The sequence below is a fragment of the Oryctolagus cuniculus genome, chromosome 12, assembly GCF_051225735.1.
Source record: "Oryctolagus cuniculus isolate XC-2025 breed Fujian yellow rabbit chromosome 12, ASM5122573v1, whole genome shotgun sequence".
NCBI classification, from domain to species: Eukaryota; Metazoa; Chordata; class Mammalia; order Lagomorpha; family Leporidae; genus Oryctolagus; species Oryctolagus cuniculus.
In genome coordinates, this window is record NC_142878.1 from 98,699,182 (window position 1) to 98,723,663 (window position 24,482).

Below are 24,482 nucleotides of genomic sequence, written 5' to 3' on the forward strand. Positions count from 1 at the left end.
TGTAACATGATGCATTCTCCCTCCTCTTTGTGCCTCAAGGCCTCTTCTGATTCAGGACTTTTCCTGGGACTTTTTGCTCTCTGACATCTTGAATGCTTCTTGTCTTTGTTTTTGAGCTTGTGCCAGAATTTCCCAGCCGGGTTGGTGTCAGTCTCATTGTGCCTCTGCTCTGCCATCACCATCAACATCACTATTGTTGTTACCATTGCAGAGAAGCTGTACGGTGACTTCCTGAGCTGGAAGCTGGAAGAAACCCTCACCCAGTTTCCCCTGCAGCCTGGGCAGATGGCCACCTTCACTGTCACCATGAAAGCGAGCCTGGACTTCTCCTGCCAGGAGGGTCTCCTGCAGGACCTGAGTGACGGTAAGCAGCTCCCTCGTTTCCGAGAGCTCACCCGCTCCCAGGTGTGCATTGTAGCCAGCTCTCCATGGTGCCTGCCACCGGCCATGTGACTCACCCATCTGAGACCTCTCCTACTTTGTTAGCAGCGTGGCTTACTGCAGGCACATTATAGAGACAATTTCTCAATTCCCACTCTTGACTGTCTTGTCCTGATTTGCTAGGTGGTTGTCCTAAAGGAGTGGAATGCTGTGATTTCCACCCCCCCGAAGTGTACCTGCTGTGTTGGTGGGACACACTGGTGATGATGGAGTTCTCCCATCTGGTGATGCCAATAAGGAGACGGAGCCGGGGGCAATGTGAATTGTATCTGCTGAAGCACCAGGCCTGGCCTTGTGGGGACGTGAGTTCACAGGTTAGCTGTGTCATGTTGTCACATGCACTTCTGGAGGCCTTGGGCTTGTGTTAGTCAGCTCAGGCTGCTGTAACAAACCCCACAGCTGGCCTGGCCCGGACACAGGCGTTGATTTTCTGCTGGTTCTCAGCATTGCAAGTCTGACCCAGGTGCTAGTATGGTTGGGTTCCTGGTGAGGGCAGCCATCTTCTTGCTTTGTTCTCATTGGGTGGAGACAGATCAGCTCTCTGGTATTCTTCCCCTTCCCTTTTTTGTTTTTTAAGATTTATTTATTTACTTGAGGGGCAGTTATGGGTGTGTGGTGAGGTAGAAACACACAGGGACGCGTGTGCGCACACACACACATGCACAGAAACACACAGAGTGGGAGAGAAGAAAGATCTTCCATCTGCTGGTTCACTCCCCAAATAGCCACAATGGCAGGAACTGTGCCTGGCAGAAGTCAGGAACCTGGAACACCATCTAGGTTTCCAGTGTGTGTGTCAAGGGCCCAAGCTTGAGCCATGTCCTGCTCCTTTTCCAGGCACATTAGCAGAGAACTGGATCAGAAGTGGAGTAGCCAAGACATGAACTGGTGTTCACATGGGGTGCTGGGGACACAGGAGGTGACTTAACCCCCTGTCTGCAACACCAGCCCCAGTAAGAACATTTCAATCCTTTGTTTTAAGGACTTTGGAGTCTTCATATACAGTGCATGACTTTCGTCTCCATGAACATGCTGTAAGTGACAGACCCTCCTGTGGGTGTTTTGGGTCCGGGTATTCCTGGGTGTGTTGCAGCTCCCATTTCTTGTCCGTTCACCTGCCAAGGGGCATTCATGCGTTTCCGTTGTCTTGGCTGTGGTGAGCAGTGCTGCAGTGGACATGTGAGTGAAGACATGGCTCTGCCATATACATTATGTATTCCTGTATATACCACATACACACATTACATTCACACGTACATATCACATGCATGTACACAAACACATCACACATATACATGTCACATATGTCACACACATGTACATGCACACATTACATGCATGTACATATTCACCTTACATGCACATGTACATAAATCCAGATGTGGGCTGGTGGGGTCCTGGGAGAGTTTGAGTTGTTTTTAGCTTTTAGTGATTCTCCATGCTTGTTTTCAACATGCTGCACTGACTGACATTCCCTTGAGAAGTGTGCTAACCCCTCTTTCTGCACCTGTGACTTTGGTCTTTTGGGAATAGCCAGTCTAGTGGAGTGACATGCCATCTTATATGGTTTTATTTTTATTTATCGATTTTGAAGATTTGTATGTTTACTTGAAAGTTAGAGTTGCAAGAAGAGTGAGGGACAGAGAGAGGGCCCTTTCATCTGCTGGTTTGCTCCCCAGATGGCTGCAATGGCCAGAGCTGCCCCAGACCAAAGCCAGGAGCCAGGAGCCCCTGGATGCAGGGACCCAAACACGTGGTCCATCCACCACTGCTTTTCCCAGGTCATTAGCAGAGAGCTGGATTGGAAGTGAAGGGAGTGGGACAAAATCCAGTGCCCGTGTGGGATGTCAGCGTCTCAGGTTGCAACTTACCTGCCTTGTCACAACACTGGCCTCTCTGTGTGGTTTTAATTTGCATTTCTCTGATACTTGGCGATGGTTACTTGTATGTCTTCTTTGGAGAAATGTCCATTCAGGAGCTGTTTGTTCTCTTGTTACTGATTCATTTGAGTTCTTTGTATTAAGGTAGTAGCCCCTCACCTGATAAATGATTTCAAGTATCCTCTCTCAGTGTGTGGGTCGGTTCTCTACTCTGTTACTTGTTTCCTTGCTTGGAGAAGGATTTTCTGGTATGCAATCTCACATGTCTATTTTTGCTTTTGTCACCCACGCCTTTGAGGTTACATTGAAGAATTACTGCTCAGACCAATGCCATGGACATTTCCCTCTGCTTTTCTCTAGTCATTTTAGAGTTTTGGGTCTTATGTAGGAATTTATTTATTTATTTACTTATTGGGATATGTGTATGTATGTGTGAATGTGTACATATATCGATATCAAGTCTCTAGCACAAACCACTATCACAGGCATTTAATTTTAATGTATTTTCATCTTACTTGAAAGGCAAAGGAGGCTGAGAGAGAGAAAAGAGAGAGAAAGAGAGAGAGGAGAGAGGGATCCCTCATTTTCTAGTTCACTCCCACAAAACCTTCATAATATGGAAAAGGCTTATGCTACTTCAAAAATCAGAATACAGATTTATAAAATACATTCAATTTTGTAAAATGCTTCTATTATTTATTTTGGCAGGCAGAATTAGACAGTAAGAGAGGGGGAGACAGAAAGAAAGGTCTTACTTCCATTGCTTCACCCTCCAAATGGCTGCTACGGCCGGAGCTGCACCGATCCGAAGCCAGGAGCCAGGTGCTTCCTCCTGGTCTCCCATGTGGGTGCAGGGCCCAAGCACTTGGGCCATCCTCCACTGCCTTCCCGGGCCACAGCAGAGAGCTGGCTTGGAAGAGGAGCAACCGAGACAGAATCCATCACCCTAAACGGGACTAGAACCTGGGGTGCCGGTGCTGCAGGTGGATTAGCCAAGTGAGCTGCAGAGCTGGCCAATAAATTCAATTTTTAAAATCAACACAATTTTTTAAAAGAATAAACAATACTAAATAAACACATAATGTTAAGTGTGCCTGTCTATGCAAGTTGGGATGCAGGATGAGGAATTATTTTTTTCCTATCCACTTATATTTTTCAAGATTTATAAAAGGAACATACATAATTTGTAAGCTAAAATTTATCATTAAAATGCTTCAAAGTGTGGCAGGCAATGTGGTGCAGCAGGTTAAGCTGCAGCTTGGGACACCCACATCCCACACTGGAGAGTCTGGTTCAAGTCTCGGTTGCTCCATGATGCAGATCTGGTTTCCTGCTCATGTGCACCACGGGAGGCAGCAGGTGATGGCTCAAGTGCTTGTGTCCCTGCCACACACATGGAGACCTGCAAGGAACTCTGGGCTCCTAACTTTGGCCTGGCCCAGCCCTGGCTGTTGCAGGCATTTGTGGAGTGAACCGCTGGATGGAAGATTTCCCTCTCTTTTTTCTGTCACTCAGCATCTTACATAAATAAACAAACAAAATTTTTAAATGCTTCAACTTGAATTTTCAAAAAGCTTTTACAAGGAAAACTTGGGATCTGCTGCCACCCTCCATCCAGGTACAGAACCCAGCACCATAAAAGGTCAGAGGCAGACAGAAACTGCAAGGTGCCTTTGAATGTCAGGGATTCCTAGACCTGAGATGACTGTGGCAGCAGCGACAGGCATCCAGGACCGTGCAAACTCGGGACACACACAGTCACTGCCATCCCTTCTCCACAGATCAGGAAGCCAAGGCTCAGAGACTCACCCCAGGTCAGGGGTCTGCCAATTCTTCCACCACGTGCCCAGATTTCATTCCACTCCCCCCAACACGCAGACACTGCCTAAGCAGCCATCATCCTGTGAGGAAGACCCTCCCTGACACCACTCAGTGAGATTCCATCCCTTGAAGAGAAACAGCAGTCCTCTAACTCCTGGCTCTCCCTCTGCCTGGGTTATTAAGCCTTCAGAAAAGACAATGTGAAGTCGTTCAGCTCCACACAGACTGCCTGACTTACAGGGAAAGAAAGACAGCAGGATCCCTGTCCCCAGGCGTGCACAACCCAGGGAGAGATCAGCTAGCTAAGGGACACTAGGAGCAAATGCAATGATCTCATTGAGAACTCAGCCAGGTAATCCAAAGGAGAGGAGGAAGAATCTGCTGACTTCTTAACCGCAGGGGAGCTGGGGAAAGGAGTACCCCAGAGCTGCTCCTGCAGGAACAGCACCAACTACATGACGGGCTCCAAGAACCAAAAATGCCCAGTAAACCAAATACATATTATGTAGATGGGGAAAGTATGAAAGCAGGCTAAAAAGATGGCTTGAAGCAAACCATGAGTGTCCTTGAGATAAAGCCAAGACTTCACAGGGTACACAAGGCCCGTCCCAGAGGTCCCGAGCTAAGAAGAAGGTGCAAACTCTCCCTAACCTGTGACTAGTAGGCTGGAAAGAGCCAAGCCAGGGGATTGGGGCATGACATTGAGAGGGTGCTGCAGCTTGCAGAGCAGGAGGGACCTTAGAGCTGAACCAGCCCCGTGACAGTGGAAAGGGGAAGAACTGGCCCAGGTGAGATCAGCTCATATGGACATAGGACACGCCAGGCAGGTGGGGCCCAGGTGAGATCAACTCACACGTGGACAGAGGACAAGCCAGGCAGGAGGGGCCAAGGTGAGATCAACTCACATGGACACAGGACACAGCAGGCACAGAGAGGGTGCAGGACAATTTGGGGAGACTTCCAAGACTAAGAAGCTGGTAGCACCCTTGACTCAAAACAGGAAATTCAGGAGGAAATGACAGAAAATTGAACAGAGGAGATAGTGAATTAGGCTCCCATTAAAAGCTAGGGGACCGGCCTGCGCCACAGCTCACTAGGCTAATCCTCCACCTGCGGCGCTGGCACCTTGGGTTCTAGTCCCAGTCGGGGTGCCGGATTTTCACAAAAAGTGAAAAGTAAATTACATTACTTTAATAAAAGAAAAATGCAACAAAGAAGATTTAATTTTGTCAGTGTTTATTTGAAATCAACTTAATTCATCATGTGTTAAATTGATGACAAATGAATTAGGAAGTTATTTTTAACAGGATAGAGATTTACTAACTTAAAACATTTTACATTACGTTACCTTCAGTAATGATCCCCTACAGAGCATTTACATGTATTTTAGAAGGTAACTAACCGTGGCCAGCACCACAGCTCACTTGGCTAATCCTAGCCTGCAGCGCCGGCACCCTGGGTTCTAGTCCCGGTTGGGGCACTGGATTCAGTCCCGGTTGCTGCTCTTCCAGTCCAGCTCTCTGATGTGGCCCAGGAAGGCAGTGGAAGGTGGCCCAAGTGCTTGGGCCCTGCACCTGCATGGGAGACCAGGAGAAGCACCTGGCTCCTGGCTTCAGATCGGCACAGTGAACCAACGGAAAAGGAAGACCTTTCTCTCTATCCCAATCTCTCTCTCACTGTCTACTCTGCCTGTCAAAAAAATTTTTAAAAAGCCAGGGGACCTCAAACGCTACCTTTCGGTATTCTATCTTGCTTTGTGAAGACACGATTTGGTCTATTTCCAACATAACCCATACTTTAAAGGCAGGGCTAGACTGTGGAGGGCGGGGACTGGGATGCAGACCTGTGTTCCGTGGAGAACTCTGTAGATCACAGGTGTTTCAAGTCCTTGTGTGAGTGGGTACGTAAGTGTCTGATAAGTAAATCCCAAAGATTTCCTCACGTGCAAGTCAGAGAATGCTTGTAAGGAAGAAGAGAATGACTGGGTACCAAAAATTTGTTGTAGCCAAGTTAAAGTCTTTTTCAAATTCTGGGTTAATAGGGTAAGTAATGCATATAATACCAAATTCTAAAAAAAAAAAAACTCTAGTAGTTGGATTTGATGTGATATTTTATTTATAGCTATGTTTTCCTTTTTAAATTACTTTTCTTGAAGATCTTATTTATTTATTTGACATTGAGAGTACACACAGAGGAGATGAGATCCAGGGAGATAGGGAGGGAGGAATGGAGAGAGAGAGAGAAAGCAAGAGAGAAAGAGGAGAGAAGTCTTCCATTTGCTGGTCTATTATCCAATTGGCTGCAATGGGCGTAGCTGAGAGTATTTGAAGCCAGGAGCCAGGATCCTTGTTGAGATCTGCTCATGGGTGCAGAGGCACAAGGACTTGGGGCGTCTTCTGCTGCCTTCCCAGACCACAGCAGAGAGCTGCATCAGAAGTGAGTGGAGCAGCCGTACTCGAACCGGCACTCTTATGTGATACCGGCACTGTGGCAGTGCTTTACCTGCTACCTCACAGTGCCGACCCTCCCAGAAGTCGTTTGCCGTGGGATCCAGCTGTCTGCTAAGACGCCTGGGAAAGCAGAGGGAGACAGCCCAAGGACTTGGGCCCCTGAACACAGAATGGAGCGGTGGCTAAAACCCTGGCTTCTGTCCCAGTCCCGGCCTTTGTAGCCACCTCGGGGGTGAACCCCCAGATGGACGATCACTCAGAGAGAGAGAGAGAGAGTGCTGGCAATGCCCCATGCACTGCTTCTCTCCCCAAGCGGCTTCAACGAAGGGCCAGCGCAGGGCCAGGCAGACGCCAGGAGACAGGAGGCAAGAGGCAGGAGGTCCATTGAAGACTCCCATGAGGCAGGGAGGTGGGGTCCAGAGAACCTGGGCCATCAGCGTCTGCGTGCGTGGTCACAGCCTGGAGAGGCGGGACTGGAAGCGGCCCTAGGGCTTCAGACGCTGGATGCAGCAGTGTGCAGCTGCGTCTTAGGGTGCCATGGTGATGGCCAGTGGGGAATGCGCCTGCGCCTGGCACTGTGACCCGGAAGTGCACCTGCACGCAGGGTCCCTGCTGCTAGGCGGTGCTCTGCTGGGAGTCAGCGCCTCGTGTCTGCTCCTGCCGCAGAGCCTGCGCAAGCCGTGAGGAGAGGAGCCGTCCTCGTCGCTGCTGGCCGAGCCTGAGGGAGACCCAGCGGCCCCAGGGTCAGGCCGGGATGAGGAGAGGCTGCGTGTCCGAGGCTGCCGCGCCGTTTCCCAGGCGCATTTCTCCTCTTCGGCCCCATCCGGAAACGACGGCCTTCGCGGACCTCTGTCCCACCAGCAGACCGGACCCCCCTTGGAGGTGAGTGACGCGCGGCTGTTGCGTTTTCCCACTGGGGGTCTTGGCCGCCAGCCTGCCTGCGCCTCTTGGGTCGCGAAGGCGCGGGTGGAGTCGCGGTCGTGCTGTGCGTACCGTCTGGAAGGGTCCCCAGGGTGCGAGCAGCTGTGCGAGAGCAGAGGTGGCTCGGTCTCCTCCCGGAACGGCCCCGCGTTCCCGTGTGTTTGCTTTTTGAGGGCCCAGCCGCCCTGCTCTAGACCTCAGACTGTTGATGGGAGGAACGAGAGCCAAAGTGCATGTCTGTGTCCTGGTCTAGGACAGTTTCGGGTTCCTCGCGTTGGGTGTGATGTTGGCGCTCTGTGGGCTTTTCATGAAAGAGCCTGGTCAGGCCGAGGTGTAGCTTGCATTCCTAATGTGATGATTTGTGTTTTAGTATGGCAAACGGCAGGGACGTTTTTGTGAACTGGGTTTTCTGTGTCTATCGGGATACTCTGTGGGCTTTCCCCATGTGTGTTCTGTTTTGTGATCTACTGATTTTGTGTGGTAGCCACCCTTGCATTTCCGGAGTAACTCTCAGTTGCGCGCAGTGTGCTAAGCTTTGGTTGTGCTTCTGGATGGCGTCTGGTAATGTTTTGTTGAGGCATGTGGCCCATTCCTGACGGGTTGTATGTGTGTGCCATTCTTTGTGATGTGCTTGTTTTGCATGTTGGGATAAGGCTGGTCTGATGGAATGAAATGGAAGGCTTTTCCTCTTCATCTCCTTGTTGGAAGGGTTTGCGAATCACGCATTTTAATTATCTTTTCCATGAGAGTTCTCACCGGTGGAGCCATCTGGTCCTGGACTTTTCTTCATTTTTTGTTTGTTTGTTTGGTTCGGTTTCTCTGCTACTACGGTGTCTTTTCAAATTAGAAGTGTTTTAGTGGTTTGCATCTTTCTGAGAATCAGTCCACCCTATCTAGGTTGACCAAATCCTTGTGCCTTGGTTTTTCCCTAGTGTTTTTGGAGTATTATTTTGGCAAGTTTGGTAGCGATGTCCTCTTTCATTTCTGTTGTCAAGCCACTTGAGTCTGTTCTCCTTTTTTCCCCTGCTTCCTGTGGATACACGTTTTGTCAGGTGACTGAGTTTTCAAGCACTGTACTTTGGTCTCACTGAATGTCTGTTGTGATATTTTCTAGGCTGTTGGGTTGATTTGTGTTTGAATACTTTTCCTCCTTACAGTTTCTTAAGGTATACTTTGCTGTTCTAGTGTTTTAAGGTGGAATTTAGCTTATGGATCCGATGTCTGTATTTTGTAATGTATACATGTATAGCAATATAATTTCTCATGTGGGACTGCGCTCTCAGCCCTCTGCCTCTCTGCTGAGTCGCCTGCCTGTTCTGGCCAGGCGTAATCTCTGCACTCAACCATGTAACCTTGCTCCTTCCCCCCCCCCCCAGTCCAAGCGACTGGGCACTCTCTCTCAGGTCCTGTCTGGAGAGGTGCCCATCCATTCTTACGGATGTCCCTTCCCTAATAAACTTTGCTACTATTATCTCCCACTACTCTCTGTCTCACGCCTGAATTCTTTCTTGTGCGAAGACAAGTACCCTGCAATTTCTCCGGTAACATTTTTGGCAACCACGAAGGGATTTTGAGAAGACATCGGAGAATAAAAGCTGTCGAACTCCAAATGGTCGTCAGACAAGGCTTCCAGCCCATTCCACTGGACGACCTGAACAGTCCTCTGGACCGAGCAGGACAGTCTTTCCAAGGACACTGTCACACAGCATAAGACAGATAGCAAGAGGAAAAACCCAAAACCCCCTCGACGCCCACATGCCAGCTTTGAAGAAATTACAGAAAACGGATCTCCATCCATAATCCCAAAGAAGAATTTTGGGTATTGCCTCTTGAGGGGGAAATGTTAGGTAGGAAGTCAGTTATGAGCTTATGTGTGTGCGACATAAAGGCCTAAAGAGAAAACATCTGTGACCAGCATATGCTGCACCTCAAAGTCATCCTGATGGTGTTTCTGGGGCAGCCCAGTATTCACATCCTGCCCTGCTCTGACCCCTTCTACCTGATATCTCTCAGGTAAAGCCCAGTATCTGCATTTCAAACACCCTGCTCTGGATCCCAATTCTCTAGGGGGTCCTGCCCACCCTTCCTCCTGGCTGATAACATTTGCATCCATGAAGTCCTTTGTTCCAGACCTTCAAGAGAAAACTCAGATAGAAGTTTTTCTATTTACATCCAAAAAGCCCTTTGTTCCAAGGGGAACAGAGGTGGGGAAGCAAGACCCATCTCCTTAAAAACCCCGGGCCTCCACCATACTGCGTGCTCAGCCCTCTGCCTCTCTGCTGAGTTGCCTGCCTGGTCTGGCCAGGCGTAATCTCTGCACTCAACCATGTAACCTCGCTCCTCCCCCCCCTCCCCCCCCAGTCCAAGCGACTGGGCACTCTCTCTCAGGTCCTGTCTGGAGAGGTGCCCATCCGTTCTTATGGATGTCCCTTCCCTAATAAACTTTGCTACTTTTACCTCCCACTGCAAAAAAAAAAAATTTCTCATGTGAAGTTACTCCTGTCAACCTGGAAAACTGTATGGATGTACCCTCTATTGGCAACATATTGAAGGAAACAAAATGGTTGTGTAGACAGAGAGGTTTCCACAGGCCTGTGCTTATTGCAGTAGGATGCATAGTAGCCAGGATATGCAGTCTGTGTATGCGTGCGTATATGGTGTCCATAGCCCATAATGTCTATTCAGTCTTCAGGTGATGGGCATGTTGGCTGATTGCATATCTTTGCTATGGTGATTTGAGCCGTAGTAAATATGGGGACAGAGATAACTCTTTTTTTCATATACTGATTTCATTTCCCTTGGGTATATTGCCAGGGCTGGAATGGCTGGCACATATGGTACGTCTATATTCAGATTTCTGACTTACCTCCTTACTGTCTTCCACAGTAGTGATACCAGTTTACATTCCGACCAGCAGTGGATGAGGGTGCCTCTTCCCCCACATCCTCAAGGCCCTTGTAGTATCAATTTGCATTTCCCTGATGGCTAGTGTTCCTGAGCAATTCTGCATGTGTTTGTTGGCTATTTAGATTTCCTTTCTTGAGATATTTAGCCTGTTGAAGTTCCTTGCCCATTTCTTGAGTGGGTGGTTTGTTTTGCTGTTGTTGAGTTTCTTGAAAGCTTCTGGCAGTTGATTCTTTATCAGTTGCATGCTTTGAAACTGTTTGCCTCTTCACTTTGCTGAGTGTCTCTTTGGCAGTGCAGAAGCTGCTCAATTTATTGTTGTTGTGGTTTTTTTTTTTTTTTTGGTGTCCTATTTCATTCTTTAATCTTTCATGATTCTCAGATTTTGAACATCCTTGGTTAAATTGATTCCAAGCTATTTTCTTTTCTCTGTAGCTATGTGAACGGGATTGGTCTTTGAAGTCCTTTCTCAGCCATGACATTGTCTGTGTATACAAATGGGCTGCTGATGTTCTCTCCTGCCACTTTAGCACACTCTACTCTGAGTTTCGATAGTCTCCTAGTGGAGTCTTTTGTCCCCCGCGTGTACACATTCCTTCCAAGGAGATGAGCCATTGCACTCCACCACATTTCACGACCAGGATTGTCTAGTGATTTAACCCTTTACTTATAAATCACTAGCAACAAGTCGTCCTTTGTAGGCTTGGGAAGATGCCAACTTTCACTCTTGCTTAAATAGTCCCAGATTCAGAAAAGTCTACTGTTTGTTTAAGCTTTCCAACAAATGTCCTGTGATCCACGTGTGTGAGGGTGTGCACACATGCAGACACGTGCACGTATGTAGCTACACCCACACACACTGCTGGATGTCTTTTTTCTTCAACAAGAAGTGCTGACTCCATGCCAGCGTGATTGAAGATTCATGCAGGGTTTGATTGGGCCGAGCTTCTTGGGCTGCGTCTTTTCCCACCGATGCTGGAGCTGAGCCCGGGCTCAGGGAGAAGCCGGCAAGCACAGCAGAGCTGAGCGGTCCCTGCTCGTCACCCAGTGCTACTCGCTGTTAAGATGCTGACACCACTTTTCTCAGGGGGAGAATGAGTGATGTGTGCACCACGGTTGACATCTGTTTCTCCTGTTCCCTCTGGCAGCACGTCCCTCTGGGATTTTGAGAAGCTGCTTTCTTCATTCTGTCTGGTAGCACAGAAATACAGAGAGAAACAAACAGGAAGGGCTGCCTGTGAGGCAGGGCCTGGTCTTGAATCTGGTGCCCGAGCTGTGTAGCTTGCCATGGCACTGCAGCCACAGAGAAGGCTCACTGGCCCTGCCCGCAGCTGTGCCTTAGCCATAAAGGCTTTGGTTGTTTGGCATCAGATGGTCCCTGAGCATGGCGCTGCCTGTGACTTCCACACATCACTTAAGGCACAGAGTTTCCTACAACATAAGCAGATTGTTCGGTGTCTGAGTGTGCTCATGCTGGCCTCCCAGGGTTCTGTGTGTGAGACCTGGAGCGTCACTGACATTCTGGCCTTGTGCCGGGGTGGGTCGTAGACCAGGCGGCAGTTTCCAGACCTCTTCTCGTGCTCTGCTCCTGCTGCACTTGTGTGTGGGAAGCCCCAGCCCCTTACACTCCTCAGATTGCTCAGGGCTTGCTTTCCCTCTCCTGGATGTTGCTGTTGCTGGGTTGTCTGCTAGTGACCAGCTGCCTGACTTGGCTTGAGCCATTTGAATGCTGGAGGCTTAATGTGCTCCCTGGATACTCACCGGGATCTAGTCTTCCCCTCGTGCAGTAATTCCAGAATGAGTATTCTGCAGAGTGTCTGAAGAGTGACTGCTGTGTCACCACCCCCGTGAGTGTGGACAAGAGCTGAGGTTTGCTGCCCTGGTCTGCTGGTGCCTGAGAGACATCAGAGATATTCAGGTCAGATAGATCAATCGATAGATCTATCAATCTATCGATCTATCAATCATCTATCTTACAAAGAATTTTATTTATTTACTTTAAAGGCCGAGCTACAAAGAGAGGGGAAAGACAAAGAAAGAGATCTTCCATCTGCTGGTTCACTCCCCAAATGGCTGTAATGGCCAGGGCTTGGCCAGGTTGAAGCCAGGAACCTGGAACTCCATCCAGGTTTCCCATGTGGTACAGAGGCCCAAGCATGTAGGCCATCCTCTCCTGCTTTCCCAGGTGCATTAGCAGGGAGCTGGATTGGAAGAGGAGCAGCCAGGACTTGAACTGATAGCCATATTGCACCGCAGGCAACAGCTTTACCCACTATGCCACAGGGCAGGCCCCTTGAACTCTTTTTTTAAAAATATATATTTTATTTTATTTATTTGAAAGGCAGAGTGAGGGAGTGAGAGAGACAGAGAGAGAGAGAGAGAGAGAGAAATATTTCATCTGCTGGTTCACTCTCCAGAGGGTCACAACGGCCAGGACTGAGCCAAACTGAAGCCAGGAGCCAGCCGCTTCTTCTGGGTCTCCCACATGGGTGGTGGGGACCCAAGCACTTGGGCCATCCTTTGCTGCTTTGCCAGGCAATCAGCAGGGAGCTGAATCAGAAGTGGAACACCTAGGACTCGAATGGGTGCCTATATGAGATACTGAGGTCGCTGGTGGAGGCTTAGCCTGCCATGCCAAAGTGCTGGCCCCCACCTTTCTTGAACATTTTAAAATCATTTCCCTCTACTCAGTTTCTTATCCTACATTCAGAGGCTCTCTGTGCACATTTTTCCCTCTGTTCTCCCCTGGTGCCCACTGTGCTTCAGGGACTGTGATCTTTGTCCTCATGGGGCTGAGCATGTGGTACCAAAGCTGGACAGGGCAGGTGCAGCATGTCCTGTGCAAGCAGAGGGACAGGGCTGGGCTGTCCAGGGAGGAGTTAGGTGCTCTGCTCCCTTTCTCTACCGTTGCTGCATCTGCCTGTCCGGGTGTCTGTTCATCTTTTGCTGGGTGAGCCCACAGTGAGTGCCTCCCACTGCTGGTGATGCCAGTGCCCTGGAGACTGCAGGATGAGTCGGACCCACCTCTGTGCCACTAGGCTCCATGGTCTCTGCACTCACTGCTTGCTGGGCTCAATCCATTCCTGGCTGTCCTCTTTGCATGTCCAGTTCTGTCCTCTCCACAGCCCAGGCCATGTGTCCCACCCAAATGCTTAGCTTCCCCATCCAGCAGAATGAATTCCACCTCCCCAGCCTCACATGTTCTGCTTGTCCTCTGTTGCAGAGATGCTCACCTCACTTGGCAACAGTTGAACATATGTGCACCACGTTTACAAGCCAGTTGCCACACCAGGCTTGTGCTTAGTACATAAGCTCTGCTGGGGAGCTCATGGTGGGGTGTAGGAGTCAGACCTGCTCTCAAGAGAAAGTAGAAAGCCTTTAGGCACACACTGTTGGGGTTGCTAAGTTCTGCTGGTTGGGAGTACAGATGGGACCTAAGTGAGCAGGGAGAAGGGCAAGAGAACGCAGGATGCCTGGCCCTGCAGCTCGGAGACCACTGGATGCCAGATTCCCAGGTGGTTATCCCGGGATCTCGGTGCACCACACTCATGTAAAGAATTACACTTGAAAGAATGGCACCGTTTCACAGGCTTGCGGTCAGGGTTGGACAGCAGAGTGCCGGATGCTGTGTGGACGTGGTGCCCTCCCTAAGATGGGATGGGGAGCAGAGCCCATGCAGAAGTCAGGGAGAAAGTATATACAGCGATCTTAGCAGGTACTGCTCAGGGGAGCACGCGGACAGCAGCTGCCTGGCTCTTGGTGTTTCGGTGATAGCACTTAGCACTGAGCCCACGTTTGCCACCTGCTCCTCCCCTTCCTTTAGGGTTGTGGTTGGCAGGAGCCTCCTGCAGGTCAGCTACAGTCAGGGTTGATGGTCCTTACACCTCCTTCTTCTCCATACACCACCGCCTCTCGGTCCCCTGCCCCTGGGGCACTGTGGCCTCAGCCCCAGAGTTCATCTCTCCAGTGAAGCACTTCTGAGGAAGGAAAAGCCCTCTGGACAGGCAAGGAGAGTGCTGTAGCTGGTTGTAACATGATGCATTCTCCCTCCTCTTTGTGCCTCATGGCCTCTTCTGATTCAGGACTTTTCCTGGGACTTTTTGCTCTCTGACATCTTGAATGCTTCTTGTCCTGTGCCAAAATTTCCCAGCCGGGTTGGTGTCAGTCTCATTGTGCCTCTGCTCTGCCATCACCATCAACATCACTATTGTTGTTACCATTGCAGAGAAGCTGTACGGTGACTTCCTGAGCTGGAAGCTGGAAGAAACCCTCACCCATTTCCCCCTGCAGCCTGGGCAGATGGCCACCTTCACTGTCACCATGAAAGCGAGCCTGGACTTCTCCTGCCAGGAGGGTCTCCTGCAGGACCTGAGTGATGGTAAGCGGCTCCCTCATTTCCAAGAGCTCACCCGCTCCCAGGTGTGCATTGTAGTCAGCTCTCTGCGGCACCCACCACCGGCCATGTGACTCGTCCATCCGAGACCTCGCCCCAGCACTTTGTTAGCAGCGTGGCTTACTGCAGGCACATTATAGAGACAATTTCTCAATTCCCACTCTAGACTGTCTTGTCCTGATTTGCTAGGAGGTCGTCCTAAGGGAGTGGAATGCTGTGATTTTCCCCCCAAGTGTGCCTGCTGTGTCGGTAGGACACACAGTGGTGATGATGGAGTTCTCCCATCTGGTGATGCCAGTAAGGAGACTGAGCTATGTGGAGACTTGAGTCCATGGGTTAGCTGTGTCAGGTTGTCACATGCTCTTCTGGAGGTCTTGGGTTTGTTTTAGTCAGCTCAGGCTGCTGTAACAAACCCCACAACTGGCCTGGCCCGGACACAGGCATTGATTTTCTGCTGGTTCTCAGCATTGCAAGTCTGACCCAGGTGCTAGCATGGTTGGGTTCCTGGTGAGGGCGGCCATCTTCTTGCTTTGTTCTCATTGGGTGGAGACAGATCAGCTCTCTGGTATTCTTCCCCTTCCCTTTTTTGTTTTTAGAGATTTATTTATTTACTTGAAGCGCAGTTACGGATGTGTGGTGAGGTAGAAACACACAGGGACGCGTGTGCACACACACACACACAAACACACAGAGAGGGAGAGAAGAAAGATCTTTCATCTGCTGGTTCACTCCCCAAATAGCCACAATGGCTGGGACTGTGCCTGGCAGAAGTCAGGAACCTAGAACACCATCTAGGTTTCCAGTGTGTGTGTCAGGGGCCCAAGCTTGAGCCATGTCCTGCTCCTTTTCCAGGCACATTAGCAGAGAACTGGATCAGAAGTGAAGTAGCCAAGACTTGAACCGATACTCACATGGGGTGCTGGGGACACAGGTGGTGACTTAACCCCCGTCTGCAACACCAGCCCCAGTAAGAACATTTCAATCCTGTGTTTTAAGGACTTCGGAGTCCTCATATACAGTGCATGACTTTTGTCTCCATGAACATGCTGTGACAGACCCTCCTGTGGGTGTTTTGGGTCCGGGTATTCCTGGGTGTGTTGCAGCTCCCATTTCTTGTCCGTTCACCTGCCAAGGGGCATTCATGCGTTTCCGTTGTCTTGGCTGTGGTGAGCAGTGCTGCAGTGGACATGTGAGTGAAGACATGGCTCTGCCATATACATATATGTATTCCTGTATATACCACATACACACATTACATTAACATGTACATATCACAGACACGTACACATACATATCACACATATACATGTCACATGCAGATATCACACACATGTAGGTGCACACATTACATGCATGTACATATTCACCTTACATGCACATGTACATAAATCCGGATGTGGACTGGTGGGGTCGTGGGAGAGTTTGAGTTGTTTTTAGCTTCTAGGGGCCCTCCATGCTTGGTTTCAACATGCTGTACTGACTGACGTTCCCTTGAGAAGCATGCTAACCCCTGTTTCTGCACCTGTGGCCTGGGTCTTTTGGTAATAGCCAGTCTAGTGGAGTGACATGCCATCTTATATGGTTTTATTTTTATTTATCTATTTTAAAGATTTGTATGTGTATTTGAAAGTTAGAGTTGGGAGAGAGAGTGAGGGACAGAGAGAGGGCTCTTTCATCTGCTGGTTTGCTCCCCAGATGGCCGCAATGGCCAAGCTGTGCCAGGCCAAAGCCAGGAGCCAGGAGCTCCTGGATGCAGGGGCCCAAACACGTGGGCCATCCTCCACTGCTTTTCCCAGGTCATTAGTAGAGAGCTGGATTGGAAGTGAATCGAGGGGGACAAAAACCAGTGCCCATGTGGGATGTCAGCGTCTTGGTGGCAGCTTACCCACCTTGTCACAACACTGGCCTCTCTGTTGTGATTTTTTTTTGACAGGCAGAGTGGACAGTGAGAGAGAAAGACAGAGAGAAAGGTCTTCCTTTGCCGTTGGTTCACCCTCCAATGGCCGCCGCAGCCAGCGCGCTGCGGCCGGCGCACCGCGCTGATCCGATGGCAGGAACCAGGAGCCAGGTGCTTCTCCTGGTCTCCCATAGGGTGCAGGGCCCAAGCACCTGGGCCATCCTCCACTGCACTCCCTGGCCACAGCAGAGAGCTGGCCTGGAAGAAGGGCAACCGGGACAGAATCCGGCGCCCCATCCGGGACTAGAACCCGGTGTGCCGGCGCCGCTAGGCGGAGGATTAGCCTAGTGAGCCGCGGCGCCGGCCTCTGTTGTGATTTTAATTTGCATTTCTCTGATAATTGGTGATGGTTACTTGTATGTCTTCTTTCGAGAAATGTCCATTCAGGGGCTGTTTTTTTGTTACTGATTCATTTGAGTTTTTTTTTTTTTTTTTTTGGACAGGCAGAGTTAGACAGTGAGATACAGAAAGAAAGGTCTTCCTTCCGTTGGTTCACCCTCCAAATGGCCGCCGATCCAAAGCCAGGAGCCAGGTGCTTCCTCCTGGTCTTCCATGCGGGTGCAGGGCCCAAGCACTTGGGCTATCCTCCACTGTCTTCCCCGGCCACAGTAGAGAGCTGGACTGGAAGAGGAGCAACCAGGACAGAATCCGGCACCCCATTTCCAATGGTTGCCACCGCTGCAGGTGGCGGATTAGCCTAGTGAGCTGCCACGCCGGCCCATTTGAGTTCTTTGTGTTTAGATAGTAGCCCCTCACCTGATAAATGATTTCAAATATTCTCTCTCAGTGTGTGGGTCAGTTCTCTACTTAGAGAACTGTTGCTTGTTTCCTTTGCTTGGAGAAGGATTTTCTTGTATGCAATCTCACATGTCTTATTTTTGCTTTTGTCACCCACGCCTTTGGGGTCACATCCAAGAAACAACTGCTCAGACCAATGCCATGGACCTTTACTCTACTTTCTTCCAGTCGTTTTAGAGTTTTGGGTCTTATGATTAAAAATTTATTTATTTATTTACTTATTGGGATATGTGTGTGTGTATGTGTGAATAACTACATATATAGATATCAAGTCTCTAGCACAAACCACTATCACAGGCATTTAATTTTAATGTATTTTCATCTTATTTGAAAGGCAAAGGAGGCTGAGAGAGAAGGGGGGGGAGAGGGACCTCCCATTTTCTAGTTCACTCCCACAATGCCTAAAATGGCCCCAGGGCTGAAACTAGGAATCAGGAACTCAATCCAGGTCTCTGACATTGCTGGCAAGAACCCAGGTATTCAAGCCATTGCCACTGCTTCCCAGGGTCTGCCCTGGTAGGAAGCTAGAGTCAGGAGCCCGAGCCCTGATGTGTGACATGGGTGTCCTAAACACTAGGCCAGATGCCATGCTTTAGGTGCGTGGCACAAGAACCCTGTCTTGTTCTGTCCTGTGTTCCCAGTGTTTTGGCTGTGACAGGAAAAGGGCTTTGTGTCTTGTGGCGTAGATCATGAACGGGGCCTCTTTGTCCTGCTCCTCTCCTGAGTGTGTGGGTTCTGAGTTGTGTTCCTGTTCTTTCTTGTGAGCATGTACCCCTCAGAATTCCCCCCAACTTCTCTGGGGAGTTGTTGAAGATCTCAAGAGTTGTGATCTGCGCATCTGTGGCTCCAGCTCCCTGCACAGCCATTTCATCTGCTTTCCTATAACAGGGAGCTTGTTGGGGTCTCTCCTGCTACTCTGTGTTGGGCAGCTGGGGCTGCTGGAGCAGAGCACCACAGGATGAGTGGCTCAGGCAGCAGAAATTGCTTTCTCACGTCTGGAGACTGGGAAGGCCGCGATCGCGGTGCTTGGTAGAGTGGGTTCCCTGCTTGCTGTGTCCTCACTTGGAGGAGGCCGAGGGGAACTCTGGTGTTTCTGCCTCCTCTTATCAGGGGAGACCCCACCCCGGCCACCTCCCAAAGGCTTTGCCTCCTCACGCCCTCACCTTGGGTTCCAGGGCCTCAGCACATGGATTTCAGAGGGACAGACGGTTCTGTCCATGGCAGCCTGCATAGAGTTTGCTATCTCTCTGCAGTGTTTGACGAACCATCAGGAAGTTCCTTTGGCTTGTGCTGGTGCTTGAGAAAACATTCAATTTATGTTGTCCACAAGCAGGCTTAGTACTGGGCGCGTTAGCAACAGGGAAAGGCAAAGGGACGTCTTACCAGGCTTCAAGCATCAGATGCGGTGGATTTTCTTGGCTTGTGTGGTGCTCTGTGCCTCTGCACTGCGTGTTCCTCTCAGTGGGCAGTGGGTAAACAGATCCTGACTTCTCCCCCATAAGGGAGTTGGGCATAATGAGTGGTGCCCAGGGCCAGGGTCCTCGGCAGGCTCAGCAGTCAGACTCCCAGTGGGGATTGTTTGTGAGCAGCGGGGGGCAGTACCACCCATGTAATGTCGTTCCCTAGGAACAGCATAGAAGCTTCCAGTGGACATCTGAGCTCTGTGGGTTTTGGTGGCAACTTCAGTGCTCGATGCTGACCTGCTTGGTGGTGTTGTTGCCTTGGCGTCTGTCATGGGAAAGGCTCAGGCCTTCCCTCTGCCATCCTAAGTGGAGAACAAAGTGGTAGTTTGTGGCTCACATGTGGGAATGCCTTCCTCTGTCTTTTGAAATAAAAGCAAATTAGAAGTAGCATGCTGGATACCCTGTGGTTTGTAAATGCAATGAGGGAGCCACACACATACATGGGACAGTACATGTGTGTGTGTGTGATGCCCTCCTTGCTGATCATGGTTAACAGAAGCGCAGTGCTGATTATTTGCACAGAAAAAGGCAGAACAGGCCAGTGTCATGGGAGAGCAAGGTGGACACCCAGGGCCTTTGGGGATTTTGGTCCAGGCTGTGAATTATCACTTGCAGTTCCACCTGTGCAGTCACAAGGCCACCGTGAAGCCCTCGTCTAGGGACAGCTTCAGGCTCGGGGGCAGAGGCTCATCTGTGGCCTCCTGGAAGCAGGAGCTGACCCTGCAGTGGCTCTCAGTCTACCCCTCTCAGAAGCATTTAACTGGGGAGTACCTGTGGGCCCCATTCGCTCCTTGGCAAGGACTCACATGAACTCAGGCTTCTGGAATGAGGTGTTGCTGTTTGCAACAGAGATCAGGCTGCTGGATGTCGTGGGGGCAGGGAGGAGTCCATGGTGCTGCGCGTTGTTAAGTGCTGTGTAGGAGGCTGTGCTGGGCTCTTTCTTCCTGTGATTCCTGTTCACTCCCCCCAACAACAAGTGCTGCAGAGAGCAGGCTGCTGGATGCTGAGGGGGCATGGGAGGAGTCCATGGTGCTGGGCATCATTAGGTGCCCTCTCCCACCAACTCTGTAAGGTAGATACTGGTATTTCAATCCCTGCTTGGTAGAAACAGTTGGAAAGACTGTTCTTGCTTAAGGATAGAAGAGAGAGAACAATTCAATGCTACGCACTGTCCTTTTTTTAAAGATTTATTTTATTTATTTGAAAAACAGAGTTACAGAGAGAGGTAGAGACAGAGAGAGAGAGATCTTCCATCCACTGGTTCACTCCCCAGGTGGCCACAATGGCTGAAGATGCGCCAATCCGAAGCCAGGAGCTTCTTCCTGGTCTCCCAGGTGGGTACAGGGGCCCAAGGACATGGGCCATCCTCCACTGCTTTCCCAGGCCATAGCAGAGAGCTGGATTGGAAGAGGAGCAGCCAGGACTACAGCTGGCACTCATATGGTATGCCAGTGATCCAGGCCAGGGCTTTAACCTGCTTGGCCACAATGTGGGCCAGTGCCGTCCTTAATCATATAAGTTCTTGGAAAAAATAGAATGAAAATAAACTTATTTTTGTGCAAAAATTGAAATCTACGAATAGGTTTTTTTCATAAAATTCATTTTCCATGAACTTCCTGAAGACCCGTTGTGCTCTGGAATAAACATAAAGGTTAAAATATTTTTGGAACGATTGGAGAAATTTAATGTATGCTGTACAGGACCTAATGTTGCTGTATAATCACAAATATACTGACTGTGATTATGAAAGTGAAATTATATCAGAATGTTTTTGTTCTTAGGAAACATATGCGGGGTAAAAGATCATCATGTCTGTATTTATTTGATATAGTTCAGGAGACAAAAAGATTGTGAATGTGAAGTGAATATTGAATTGTTCTAAAATAGTGATTGTAGATAAATAGTTGATGGATGGCTATTTTCACTCTTTTTTATGTAATTTAAAAACTTTTTTCCATTTTATTTCAGGGGAGGGAGGGAGGTAGGGAGGATGGGAGAGAGAGAGAGAGAGAGAGAGAGAGAGAGAGACAGAGAGATGGAGGAATCCTCCATATTCTGGTTCATTCCCCAAATACCCACAACAGCTATGGCTGGGCCAGGCCAAAGCCAAGAGCCAAGAACTGAATCCAGGTCTCGCATGTGAGTGACAGGAACCCAAACACTGTGCCGCCATATACTGCCTACCAGGGTGTGCATTAGCAGGAAGAAGGGTTGGAATAACAGTGTCAGGGACTTGAAACAGGCACTCTGATGGGGGATGCAGGTGTCCCAGTTGATGGCTTAGCTGCTGCCTCTCAAATAAATAACCTTTTAAAAATAATAAAAGTGACATTTATTAAAAAAACTTTCATAATATGGAAAAGGCTTATGCTACTTCAAAAATCAGAATACAGATTTATAAAATAAACTCAATTTTTAAAAATGAACCCAATTTTTAAAAAGAATAAACAATACTAAATAAACACATAGAATATTAAGTGTGCCTGTCTATGCAAGTTAGGATGCAGGATGAGGAATTATTTTTTTCCTATCCACTTATATTTTTCAAGATTTATAAAAGGAACATACATAATTTGTAAGCTAAAATTTATCATTAAAATGCTTCAAAGTGTGGCAGGCAATGTGGTGCAGCAGGTTAAGCTGCAGCTTGGGACACCCACATCCCACACTGGAGAGTCTGGTTCAAGTCTCGGTTGCTCCATGATGCAGATCTGGTTTCCTGCTCACGTGCACCACGGGAGGCAGCAGGTGATGGCTCAAGTGCTTGTGTCCCTGCCGCCCACATGGAGACCCGCAAGGAACTCTGGGCTCCTAACTTTGGCCTGGCCCAGCCCTGGCTGTTGCAGGCATTTGTGGAGTGAACCGCTGGATGGAAGATTTCTCTCTCTTTTTTCTGTCACTCAGCGTCTTACATAAATAAACAAGCAAATATTTAAATGCTTCAACTGCAATTTTCAAAAAGCTTTTACAAAGAAAACTCGAGGTCTGCTGCCACCCTCCATCCGGGTACAGAACCCAGCACCATAAAAGGTCAGAGGCAGATAGAAACTGCAAGGTGCCTTTGAATGTCAGGGATTCCTAGACCTGAGATGACTGCGGCAGCAGCGACAGGCATCCAGGACCGTGCAAACTCGGGACACACACAGTCACTGCCATCCCTTCTCCACAGATCAGGAAGCCAAGGCTCAGAGACTCACCCCAGGTCAGGGGTCTGCCAATTCTTCCACCACGTGCCCAGATTTCACTCCACTCCCCGCAGCACGCAGACACTGCCTAAGCAGCCATCATCCTGTGAGGAAGACCCTCCCTGACACCACTCAGTGAGATTCCATCCCTTGAAGAGAAACAGCAGCCCTCTAACTCCTGGCTCTCACTCTGCCTGGGTTATTAAGCCTTCAGAAAAGACAGTGTCAAGTTGTTCAGCTCCACACAGACTGCCTGACTTACAGGGAAAGAAAGACAGCAGGATCCCTGTCCCCAGGCGTGCACAACCCAGGGAGAGATCAGCTAGCTAAGGGACACTAGGAGCAAATGCAATGATCTCATTGAGAACTCAGCCAGGTAATCCAAAGGAGAGGAGGAAGAATTTGCTGACTTCTTAACCGCAGGGGAGCTGGGGAAAGGAGTAGCCCAGAGCTGCTCCTGCAAGAACAGCACCAACTACATGACGGGCTCCAAGAACCAAAAATCCCCAGTAAACCAAATGCTCACTATGTAGATGAGGAAGACTGGAAGCGGCCCTGGGGCTTTGGATGGTGGATGCAGAAGTGTGCAGGTGCGTCCTGGGGTGCCATGGTGAAGGCCAGTGGGGAGTGCGCCTGCGCCTGGCACAGTGACCCGGAAGTACACCTGTAGCCTGGCTGCTGGCGCTCAGGTGGGAGTCAGCACCGCATCCGCTCCTGCCTGAGAGCCTGTGCAAGCCTGGAGGAGAGGAGCCTGAGGGAGACCCAGCGGCCCCAGGGCCAGGCCAGGATCAGGAGAGGCTGCGTGTCCGAGGCTGCCGCGCCATTTCCCAGGCGCATTTCTCCTCTTCGGCCCCATCCGGAAACGACGGCCTTCGCGGACCTCTGTCCCACCAGCAGACCGGACCCCCCTTGGAGGTGAGTGTCGCGCGGCTGTTGCGTTTTCCCGCTGGGGGTCTTGGCCGCCAGCCTGCCTGCGCCTCTTGGGTCGCGAAGGCGCGGGTGGAGTCGCGGTCGTGCTGTGCGTACCGTCTGGAAGGGTCCCCAGGGTGCGAGCAGCTGTGCGAGAGCAGAGGTGGCTCGGTCTCCTCCCGGAACGGCCCCGCGTTCCCGTGTGTTTGCTTTTTGAGGGCCCAGCCGCCCTGCTCTAGACCTCAGAGACTGTTGATGGGAGGAACGAGAGCCAAAGTGCATGTCTGTGTCCTGGTCTAGGAGGCCAGTTTCGGGTTCCTCGCGTTGGGTGTGATGTTGGCGCTCTGTGGGCTTTTCATGAAAGAGCCTTGTCAGGCCGAGGTGTACCTTGTGTTCCTAATGTGATGACTTGTGTTTTTGTGAACTGGGTTTTCTGTGTCTATCGGGATACTCTGTGGGCTTTCCCCATGTGTGTTCTGTTTTGTGATCTACTGATTTTGTATGGTAGCCACCCTTGCATTTCCGGAGTAACTGTCAGTTGTGCACAGTGTCACAGTGTGCTGAGCTTTGGTTGTGCTTCTGGATGGCGGCTGGTAATGTTTGTTGAGGCATGTGCCCCATTCCTGACGGGTATGTATGTGTGTGCCATTTTCCTTATGATGGGCTTGTTTTGCATGTTGGGATAAGGCTGGTCTGATGGAATGAAATGGGAGGCTTTTCCTCTTCATCTCCTTGTTGGAAGGGTTTGCGAATCACGCATTTTAATTATCTTTTCCATGGGAGTTCTCACCGGTGGAGCCATCTGGTCCTGGACTTTTCTTCATTTTTTGTTTGTTTGTTTGTTTGGTTCGGTTTCTCTGCTACTACGGTCTCTTTTCAAATTAGAAGTGTCTTCAGAGATTCTTGGTTCACTGTATTCAGTTTTAGTGGTTTGCATCTTTCTGAGAATCAGTCCACTCTATCTAGGTTGACCAAATCCTTGTGCCTTGGTTTTTCCCTAGTGTTTTTGGAGCATTATTTTGGCAAGTTTGGTAGCGATGTCCTCTTTCATTTCTGTTGTCAAGCCACTTGAGTCTGTTCTCCTTTTTTCCCCTGCTTCCTGTGGATACACGTTTTGTCAGGTGACTGAGTTTTCAAGCACTGTAGTTTGGTCTCACTGAATGTCTGTTGTGATATTTTCTATGCCGTTGGATTCACTTCCGTTTCAATCCTTTTTCCCCTTCCAGTTTCTTAAGATTTACTTTGCTGTTCTGGTGTTTTAAGGTAAAATTGGGTTTATGGGTCCGATGTCTGTATTCTGTAATATATACCTGTATAGTAGTGCAATTTCTCATGTGAAATTAGTCCTGTCAACCTGGAA

The 24,482-nt window shown here is 49.6% G+C and overlaps 1 protein-coding gene across 29 annotated transcripts in view; it reads left to right on the top strand.

Moving 5' to 3' along the window:
* The window catches only part of LOC103346732 (NBPF family member NBPF4), a 255,956-nt gene that overhangs the window by 42,540 nt on the left and 188,934 nt on the right, over positions 1 to 24,482 (top strand). For 15 of the 29 annotated variants that reach the window (XM_089310680.1, XM_089310677.1, XM_089310681.1 and 12 more), the window contains exons 1-4: positions 7,200 to 7,474; positions 14,643 to 14,795; positions 20,302 to 20,362; positions 22,198 to 23,128. The exons of 1 other annotated variant lie outside the window; for it this stretch is intronic. The gene's annotated coding sequence lies outside the window, so the exon portion shown is untranslated. Of the gene's footprint in view, positions 1 to 7,190; positions 7,475 to 14,642; positions 14,796 to 20,301; positions 20,363 to 22,197; positions 23,129 to 24,482 lie in introns of those variants that run through there. 13 more of the 29 variants (XM_089310685.1, XM_089310689.1, XM_089310693.1 and 10 more) reach the window with 7 other exon arrangements.